The sequence below is a fragment of the Arachis ipaensis genome, chromosome B6 (assembly GCF_059453495.1).
Source record: "Arachis ipaensis isolate K30076 ecotype BB chromosome B6, ASM5945349v1, whole genome shotgun sequence".
In the NCBI taxonomy this organism is placed as follows: domain Eukaryota; kingdom Viridiplantae; phylum Streptophyta; class Magnoliopsida; order Fabales; family Fabaceae; genus Arachis; species Arachis ipaensis.
In genome coordinates, this window is record NC_142441.1 from 110,773,589 (window position 1) to 110,783,957 (window position 10,369).

The 10,369-nt window shown below is 40.8% G+C and overlaps 1 non-coding gene across 1 annotated transcript; it reads right to left on the bottom strand.

Moving 5' to 3' along the window:
• Positions 1 to 1,421: 1,421 nt before the first annotated feature.
• Positions 1,422 to 1,528, bottom strand: LOC148562301 (small nucleolar RNA R71). The gene has a single exon (XR_015887166.1). It is a non-coding gene; the product is annotated as a small nucleolar RNA R71 (small nucleolar RNA).
• Between the last annotated feature and the right edge of the window lie 8,841 nt (positions 1,529 to 10,369).

The window sequence follows — 10,369 nt, forward strand, 5'->3', positions numbered from 1 at the left end:
TGACCATACTTCATCTCTTCTCATGAGCAATTGACCAAGGAATTGGCTATTGATCAAGATTTGAAAGATTGAATTACAAGAAATTGTAATTCAATCACTTAAGATTGCCAAGGAGATCAATGAGTGCATTGATTGAGGAAGAGATGAAAATGAAATTGATCCGGAGAATGTAACATCTCCTAAGCCCAATGAATTTCCCATTTCTGATCTTACCCATTTTCTTTAATTTTTGTTATTTACTTTAATGAGCAATTCCCCCATTCCCATTTACAATTCTGCAATTTACCTTCAGTCATTTACTTTCAGATCTATAATTTTAGCATTTACTTTCCTGTCAATTACCTTCCCGCCATTTTATTTTCTGCAATTCTCAACTCAAATTCTGGATTCGCTCAACTAGAACAATCCTCTAATTAAAGTTGCTTGATCAATCAATCCTTGTGGGATTCGACCTCACTCTATTGTGAGTTTTTACTTGACGACAAATTCGGTACACTTGCCGAAGGAAATTTGTTGTGAGACAAGTTTTCCATGCATCAAGTTTATGGCGCCGTTGCCGGAGATTGATTGTGCATCAACAATGATTAGATTGGAGGATAACTAGATTGAGCATTTTATTTTTGTTTGATTTAAATTTCTGTTTGAGTCATTTACTTTCTGTTTTAGATAACTTCTTCCCTTCCCCCTTACTTTTTCTTTGTTATTTACTATTTATCTCACTAACCCACTAACTGTTTGATATATTGCATCACTCACACTAACAGTAATTCTGACAGATATACTTTCTGCACCTATTCTCTTTGCTTGTACTTGTTGGTTGTATGACAGGGAGAAGAAGTGGGGCTTCAACTTCCTTTGATTCTGAACCTGAGAGAACCTTCCTTAGACTAAGGAGGGAGGCAAGAGAAAAACGTGTAGTTGGTGGTGAAGAAGAGGAGGAACACTTTGAGGAATACTTTGAACCAGACATGGAAGAAAATATGGAAAACCATCATGAAGAAGAGGCTCACAACCATGGCAGAGGAGGTCGAGCAAATCATGCTGGGGAGGATAGAAGAGTTTTAGGCTCTTACATCAATCCAAACCCAGGAAACTGTGAAAGTAGCATTCAAAAGCCAACCATCCATGCCAACAATTTTGAACTGAAGCCACAGCTCATCACCCATGTGCAGAACAACTGTTCGTTCGGAGGGAGTGTCCAAGAGGACCCAAATCAACATTTAACCATTTTCCTGAGAATATGTGACACAGTGAAATCTAATGTTGTTCATTCTGACGCCTATAGACTACTCTTATTTCCATTCTCACTCAGGGATAAGGCAACTAAGTGGCTGGAGTCTTTCCCAAGGGAGAGCTTGACAACTTGGAAAGACGTGGTGAATAAATTTTTAGCAAAATTTTACCCTCCTCAACGAATCAATAGGCTGAGAGCTGAGGTCCAAACTTTCAGGCAACAAGATGGTGAGACTCTATATGAAGCATGGGAGAGGTTTAAAGACTTAACAAGGAGGTGCCCACCAGATATGTTCAACGAATGGGTGTAGCTGCACATTTTCTATGAAGGACTCTCTTATGAGTCAAAGAAGGCCGTAGACCATTCATCCGGAGGATCTTTGAACAAGAAGAAGACTATTGAGGAAGCCATAGATGTCATTGAAACAGTAGCAGAGAACGACTACTTCTATGCTTCCGAAAGAGGGAACACAAGAGGAGTAATGGAGCTAAACAATGTAGATGCTCTGTTGGCCCAAAACAAGCTCATTACCCAGCAGCTGGCTAACCTCACCAAGAAGATGGAGAGGAACTAAGTAGCAGCAGTCTCCACTTCATCAACAACCCAAGAAGGAGTGAATGAAGAAGCAGAGGGTAGTCAGGAGCAAGCCAACTACATTGGGAATTCACCTAGGCAAAACCATGATCCATACTCCAAGACATACAACCCTGGATGGAGGAATCACCCAAACTTTGGGTGGGGAAATCAACAAGACCAAAGCCTTGATCAAAGACGCCCAAATCCAAACAATGCAGCCACCCAACACTTCACATTTAAACCATATCAACACCCCCATAACAACAACTCCCCACATTCATATCAAGGCCAGAATAACCCTACTCAGCCTGACCTGTCATCATTTGATGAAAGAATCTCAAAGATTGAGAATCTTCTTGAAGGCATAAGCAAAGAGATTCAAGATAGTAAGGCATTCCGAGAAGAGGTGATATCCAATATGCAGAATCAGGATGCTGCCATCAAGAAACTTGAGACACAAATTGGCTACTTATTCAAACAAATCCCCCGCCACAACCTTCGCAGCAAGACTAGCTCAACACAAAGGGAGGAGTGTCAGGCTATCACCCTTAGGAGTGGGAAAGAACTGAAGAAAACCCCCCAGAAACCACAAAAAGAGGACTCAACTAAAGAGGAAGAAGAGCAGGACGAAGCTCGAGTTCCCACTTTGAATTTACAAAAAGGGGAAGGAGTGCTGAAACCAGATGTCCCAAGAGTCCCATACCCTCAGCAATTAAGGAAGAAAGGGGATGACAATCAGTTTTCGAGATTTTTGGAAATCTTCAAGAAACTGCAAATCAACATACCCTTTGCTGAAGCAATAGAACAAATGCCACTCTACGCCAAGTTCTTGAAGGAGCTCATGACTAAGAAGAGAAGCTGGAAGAATAACGAGACTGTGATACTAACCGAAGAATGTAGTGCTATCATTCAGCACAAACTACCCCAGAAATTGAAAGATCCCGGGAGTTTTCAAATCCCTTGTATTATAAGGGAAATCACAGTGGAAAAGGCTCTGTGTGACTTAGGAGCCAGCATCAATTTGATGTCAGTAGCTATGATGAGAAAGATGAAGATCGAGGAAGCTAAACTAACAAAGATGGCCTTACAATTGGCAGACAGATCGTTCAAGTTCCCGCATGGCGTCGTAGAAGATTTGCTGGTGAAGGTGGGAGATTTTATCTTCCCAACAGACTTTGTAGTGCTGGACATGCAGGAGGAAGCCAAGGCTTCCATTATTCTGGGAAGGCCATTCTTGGCCACTGCTGGAGCTGTAATTGATGTACAAAAAGGAGATCTCACCCTGAGATTACACAAGGAAAAGATGACGATCAATGTGTTCAAGGCCATGAGTTACCCACCAGAGCAAATAGGAGAATGTATGAGGTTGGACTCACTTGAAGACACAGTGCAGGAAAGTTTTGAAGAAGAAGAACCTGAAGGTATAATAGAGGAGGAGTCTACGTGTAGTGAAGAGGTTGCAACAGCAGAAAGTCAAATACAAGGTGCACCAAAGGAAGAGAACGAAAAGTCAGAAGCACCCAAACTTGAACTCAAAGCATTGCCACCCTCTCTCAAATATGCGTACTTAGGAGAAGATGAAAATTACCTAGTGATTATAAGCTCCTTCCTCAGCCAAGATCAAGAGGATGAACTGCTCAAAGTACTGCGAAACCACAAAGATGTTATTGGTTGGACTCTTGCTGACTTGAAGGGGATAAGTTCGGCCATATGTATGCACAAGATACTGCTGGAAGAAGATGCCAAACCATCCATTCAATCCCAAAGAAGGTTGAACCCAATCATGAAGGAAGTGGTACAGAAGGAAGTTATGAAGTTGTGGCAAGGGGGGTAATTTACCTAATCTCGGACAGCCCCTGGGTTAGCCCCGTGCATGTCGTCCCAAAAAAGGGAGGAATTACCTTGGTTCCTAATGAGAAGAACGAACTAATTCCTACAAGGACAGTCACAGGATGGCGGATGTGCATAGACTACAGGAAGCTCAACGAGGCTACACGAAAAGATCATTTCCCCCTTCTATTCATGGATCAGATGTTGGAAAGACTCGCAGGGCACGCTTATTATTGTTTTCTCGACGGTTATTCAGGATATAACTAAATAGTAGTTGATCCCAGAGATCAAGAGAAAACTTCATTCACTTGCCCATATAGAGTGTTTGTCTACAGGCGCATGCCATTTGGGCTATGTAATGCACCTGCGACTTTCCAACGCTGCATGCTTTCTATCTTTTCAGATATGATAGAAAAATTCATTGAAGTTTTTATGGATGACTTCTCGGTATTTGGAGATTCCTTTCCTAGCTGCCTACATCACCTTGCCTTGGTATTGAAAAGATGCCAAGAAACCAATCTGTTCTTGAACTGGAAAAAATGTCACTTTATGGTGACAGGAGGAATAGTCCTTGGTCACAAAGTTTCTAACCAAGGCATTGAGGTTGACAGAGCCAAAGTAGAACTTATTGAAAAATTGCCTCCACCCAGTGATGTCAGGGCAATTAGGAGCTTTTTAGGGCATGCTGGTTTTTACAGAAGGTTTATTAAAGATTTTTCAAAGATAGCCAAGCCCTTAAGCAATCTGCTTGTATCAGATACACCATTTATCTTTGCTGAAACATGCATGTTAGCCTTTGAAAATTTGAAAATGAGGTTGTCCCCTGCTCCTATCATTTCTCCACCTGATTGGAATTTACCGTTTAAATTGATGTGTGACGCATCAGATTTCGCAGTTGGGGCAGTGTTGGGACAGAGGAAAGATAACTTAGTTCATGTGATATACTATGCTAGCAAAGTCCTTAATGATACTCAAAGAAATTATACCACTACTGAAAAGGAGTTGCTAGCAATAGTTTTTACATTTGACAAGTTTAGATCATACCTCATTGGTGCGAAAGTGATTGTTTTTACAGACCACACAACACTTAAATATTTGTTTGCCAAGCAAGAATCAAAACCAAGACTAATAAGATGGATCTTATTGTTGCAGGAATTCAATATTGAGATCAGAGACAAGAAAGGAGTGGAGAATAAGGTAGCAGATCACCTATCCAGGATTCCTCATAATGAAGGTGGAGCACATGATACAAGTGTAAACGAGCTCTTCCCTGATGAGCAGTTGATGACAGTTCACAAAGCACCATGGTTCGCAGACATTGCCAACTTCAAGGCATCTGGAGCATTACCTCCAGAGATCAATAAACATCAAAAAAGGAAGCTCATGAATGATGCAAAGTACTTTGTCTGGGATGAGTCATATCTCTTCAAGAAGTGTTCAGATGGAATCCTTAGACGATGTGTTTCGGAAGAAGAAGGACGAGAGGTCCTATGGAACTGCCACGGCTCATGTTATGGAGGCCACTTTGGAGGAGAAAGAACAGCAGCAAAGGTGTTACAAAGCGGATTCTTTTGGCCCACCCTTTTCAAGGATGCAAAAGAACTAGTAAGGAGCTGCAATGAATGCCAAAGATCTGGAAACTTGCCCAAAAGAAATGAGATGCCACAGAATTTCATCTTGGAACTGGAACTGTTTGATGTGTGGGGAATTGATTTCATGGGACCATTCCCAACCTCATATGCAAACAATTACATCTTGGTAGCAGTAGATTACGTCTCCAAGTGGGTAGAGGCTATTGCAACCCCAACAAACGATAACAAGGTGGTCATGAACTTCCTCAGGAAGAATATCTTTAGCCGGTTTGGAGTCCCACGAGCACTCATCAGTGATGCAGGAAGCCATTTTTGTAACAAACCACTAGAAGCTCTTCTCCTACGATATGGGATAAAACATAAGATAGCCACACCATACCATCCCCAAACAAGTGGACAAACTGAGATATCCAACAGAGAGCTAAAGAGGATTCTGGAAAAGACTGTGGGTGCATCAAGAAAGGATTGGTCGAAGAAGCTGGATGATGCTCTTTGGGCATACAGAACAGCATTCAAAACACCACTTGGAATGTCCCCATATCAACTAGTGTATGGTAAGGCTTGTCATTTACCATTAGAGCTGGAACATAAAGCTCTCTGGGCTATCAAGATACTAAACTTCGACAGCATTGCCGCTGGTGCAAAGAGGATCTTACAGCTGCAAGAGATGGAGGAATTTAGGTCACAAGCCTATGAAAATACCAGGATGTACAAAGAGAAGGCAAAGAGAAGACATGACCTGCGTCTTGCACCCAGAAGTTTCGAAAAGGGGCAGCGAGTACTTCTTTACAATTCCAAATTGAGACTGCTCCCAGGAAAATTCAAATCAAGGTGGTCCGGACCTTTTCTTGTCACAAAAGTATCGCCATATGGACACATCGAAGTCATGGATGAAGGTTCAGAGAGGACTTTTACAGTTAATGGACAAAGACTCAAGCATTACCTGGGCAACATGGGGGAAAACCCCAGAGTAAACTATCATCTCAAGTGAAGGAGGAATCGTCAAGCTAGTGATGATAAAGAAGCACTTTATTGGGAGGCAACCCAACCTCAGGTATTTTCCTTTCCACCTTTATTTCAATAAAGATCACAAGTTGTTTCCCCTGTATTGTAAGGAGCTAAGTTTGGTGTTCCACACCAGAACAATCCAAGAGTGATAGTGTAATTCTAAGTTTGGTGTTCCACCAAAGGACAGTAGTTAGAATTACACTCCACTCCCAAAACACATTGCTAGCTCCAACCAATCAAGGGAAACCACTTAGATGTAGTTGGACTTTAGTTAATAAGTGTTTTGTTAACAATAAGATATGAGGTTCTCAGCATATATGCAAGGTTTGGTCCTAGGCACGGAACTAAGTTTGGTGTTCACACACCAAACTAAGTTCAGAAATCACAAGCATACATGCAAGCTAACTATTTCTCAAGTGCTTTGGGAACAAGCAACTTCAAATAACTTTGCAGGAATCTTATGAGGAAATGGTGCACTTTCACCCAAGGAAGTGAGGTAGCAAGGATTAGGATGGTGACAAAGAAAGAAGGCAACTAGAAATCGTCACCAGAAGGTTGTATTGTTACTTAATACCATTGTACCCAGAATTGTTGAAATTTGGAATTCCGGATGCACTTTTGATTAATAGTTGCTCGTAGTTTGAACTTTATTTTAATTCTGTCTTTTAAAGTTTTGATGCATATGTCTTTTGTCGCTGGTCTTTATGTTACTGCATCATTTCTTTACTTACTTGTATGCTTGTCCCTTTTGAATCAAATGAAAAGAGAATGATTGTTTTCAAAAGACCAGAGTGGAGTTCGTACTAGGGAATAAGTCCATGAGTTTGTGGTGTGGTCATAAGTTAGCTAAGTTGGTTCAACCATAAGGTGGGAAGACAACTATCTGTCATGAATACTATGCTTGAGACACACCCCATGAGATTAGATAAATAAGAAGATCCTAATAAGAAAAAGGGAAAGAACAATCAAAGTTGAGGAATAAAAGAAAAATAGTAAGCAATAAGGCTAGGCACCAATGGTTTTAATCTTGAAGCATGTGTCTGTGGTGCTCTTGTGTGAGGGATCTACTTGGATGAATAAGCTCTTAGGGGTGCCTTATCACTTGGTAACTTGGGTTAACTAACCCGGGATTATCAGCTGAAAGTCCACTATCAAGAGTAACCCTCACCACAGAGCATTTAGTAACCCAAAGAGGTGCTGGACACCAAGGTCTCAAGAAAAGAAAATAAATAAACTATGTGCCTGTGGTGTGTATGTATGGGGGAGAGACTTGAGCAAGTAAGTCCTTAGGGGTGTTTCAACACCTAGCACCTTGAACCAACTGGTTCGGGAGTGTTGGCTGAAAGCTTATTTTAAAGAGTTGCCCCCTTACAGAGCACTTAGCTTAAGAACAAAAATAAGCCCTCAAATAACAACAAAAGGATCAATGAATAAAAGTCTCATGGGATGCAATAACAAGTGAGTATTCTAGGACATGATAAAGGTCTGAAAGCCAGGAATGAGCCTAAGTTGCTATGCATGAAACCACCATAAAACCAGGGACATGACTTCCACAAGAATGACTCATTTCTCTTAGCATTCCATTCATCATTCTCTTGTTCCAGTACTTGCTTAGGGACAAGCAAGCTTTAAGTTTGGTGTTGTGATGCCAGGGCATTTTAGTCAGTTTCACTGACCTTTTCTTTACTATTTTTAGGGTAGTTTCATGCATTTCCTTAGGAAATAAGCTAGTTTTGGGTAGATATTCACTTACATCTTGATTCAAGCATACATTGTGCACTTTACATGATTTCATGAGGATTTTGCATGAATTTAAGAACAAAATTGGATGTTGCATTTCCCATGACTTGGACTAGAACTTTGATGCACGTTATTGCTTGATTTCATGACAAAGGAAGCAAAGAAGAACCACATTAGTGGCTACGTTAGTTACATTAACGTTAACACTAACGTGGAATGGGAGTAACTTGCAAAGTTAATGAGAAAAGTGATTGCCAATAACGCTCTCGAAGCCATCATTGCCCACGTTAAGAGTCACGTTAACTAAGTTAACGTGAACTCTAACGCGGAAGTAAAGAAATGGAGCCCTCGTTAGTGACACTTAACATTATCACTAACGTTGGACCAAGATCATGAGTGGCCTCTAACGTTAAGAAGAAAGGGGGGAGCCAACGTTAGTGACACTCAACATTGTCACTAACGTTGGCCAAAGCACATTAAGCCACGTTAACTCCCACGTTAACATAGTTAACGTGGAAGCTAACGTGAAGGAACAAAGTGGTCGACAACGTTAGTGACACCCAACATTGTCACTAACGTTGGAAGAACACAAGCCCCCAATGAGCCATGTTGACTCCCACGTTAACCTAGTTAACATGGAAGCTAACGTGAAGAAAGAAGGTGATCGCCAATGTTAGTGACACCCAACATTGTCACTAACGTTGGAAGGAGCCACACATGCCACCATGAGCCACGTTAACTTAGTTAACGTGGAAGCTAACGTGGATAAGGGAAAGATGAGCCAACGTTAGTAACACTCAACTTTGTCACCAACGTTGGAGATGGCTAGCAAGGCCACGTTAGAAGCCACGTTAACCTAGTTAACATGGACTTTAACGTGGAAAATAGGGGCAATTTGGAACGTTAGTGACAATGGTAAGTGTCACTAACGTTCTCGAAGGATGGCAAGCCTACGTTAAAAGAGCCACGTTAACTAAGTTAACGTGGACTCTAACGTAGGAAGGGGGAGGCTTCTCAACGTTATTGGGAAAGTTGAGTCCCAATAACGTGTGCGAAGGACATAGTGGAAACGTTAGTGGCAACGTTTGTGCCACTAACGTTGAGGTTAACGTAGCTTTTAACTTTGGTGAGGAACGTTAGTGAAAAAGGTGATTGTCACTAACGTTCTCGAACCCATATTTTCACTGAACGTTAACACCACTAACTTCCTGAGCCAAAGGCCCTGCCCACTTCATACTTTCTCTCTGCAAGTAAAAGCTAAGCCCAATGAAGAAGAAAACTGCTTCAAACTCAAGATCCAAAGGCCCAAGACTTGAAGAATCAACTAGAAGAACATAAGAGTAGTATATATAGGAGTAGCTTTGAAATATTTTAGAGAGTGGGAAATTATAGGGAGACTCTTAGCATAGAACTACTCTCTGTATTTACTTTCTCTGCACTTCTAGGTTTTCATCATGTATTCTCCATCTTTGTTTTCATTTTTCAGAGCTATGAACAACTAAACCCCTGTCATTGGGTTAGGGAGCTCTGTTGTAATTTGATGGATCAATACTAGTTTTCATTATTCTTCTTCTATCTTTTCTCTTGATTTTACTTGAAAGCTTTCGATCTTCATCCAATTGAGTAGTTATCTTGAAAAAGAAGCTATTCATACTTGGATCTCTTCTGAACCTTGAAAGAGGAATGAAGAGATCAAGCTAGAAATGCTTTCTCATGCTAGACCAAATTGGGTTTGGATGGATATGTGACTATAATCCTCTCAACACTTGGTTTGGGAAATGCATGTGGTATAATCAGTGACCATACTTCATCTTTTCTCATGAGCAATTAACCAAGGAATTGGCTATTGATCAAGATTTGAGAGATTGAATTACAAGAAATTGTAATTCAATCACTTAAGATTGCCAAGGAGATCAATGAGTGCATTGATTGAGGAAGAGATGAAAATGAAATTGATCTAGAGAATGCAACATCTCCTAAGCCCAATGAATTCCCCATTTCTGATCTTACCCATTTTCTTTAATTTCTGTTATTTACTTTAATGAGCAATTCCCCCATTCCCATTTACAATTCTGCAATTTACCTTCAGTCATTTACTTTCAGATCTATAATTCTAGCATTTACTTTCCTGTCAATTACCTTCCCGCCATTTTATTTTCTGCAATTCTCAACTCAAATTTTGGATTCGCTCAACTAGAACAGTCCTCTAATTAAAGTTGCTTGATCAATCAATCCTTGTGGGATTCGACCTCACTCTATTGTGAGTTTTTACTTGATGACAAATTCGGTACACTTGCCGAAGGAAATTTGTTGTGAGACAAGTTTTCCGTGCATCAAGGTCCTTTCAAGTTCAAGATCAGCCTCAACAAGAATGCTTTTGTCCTTGCTC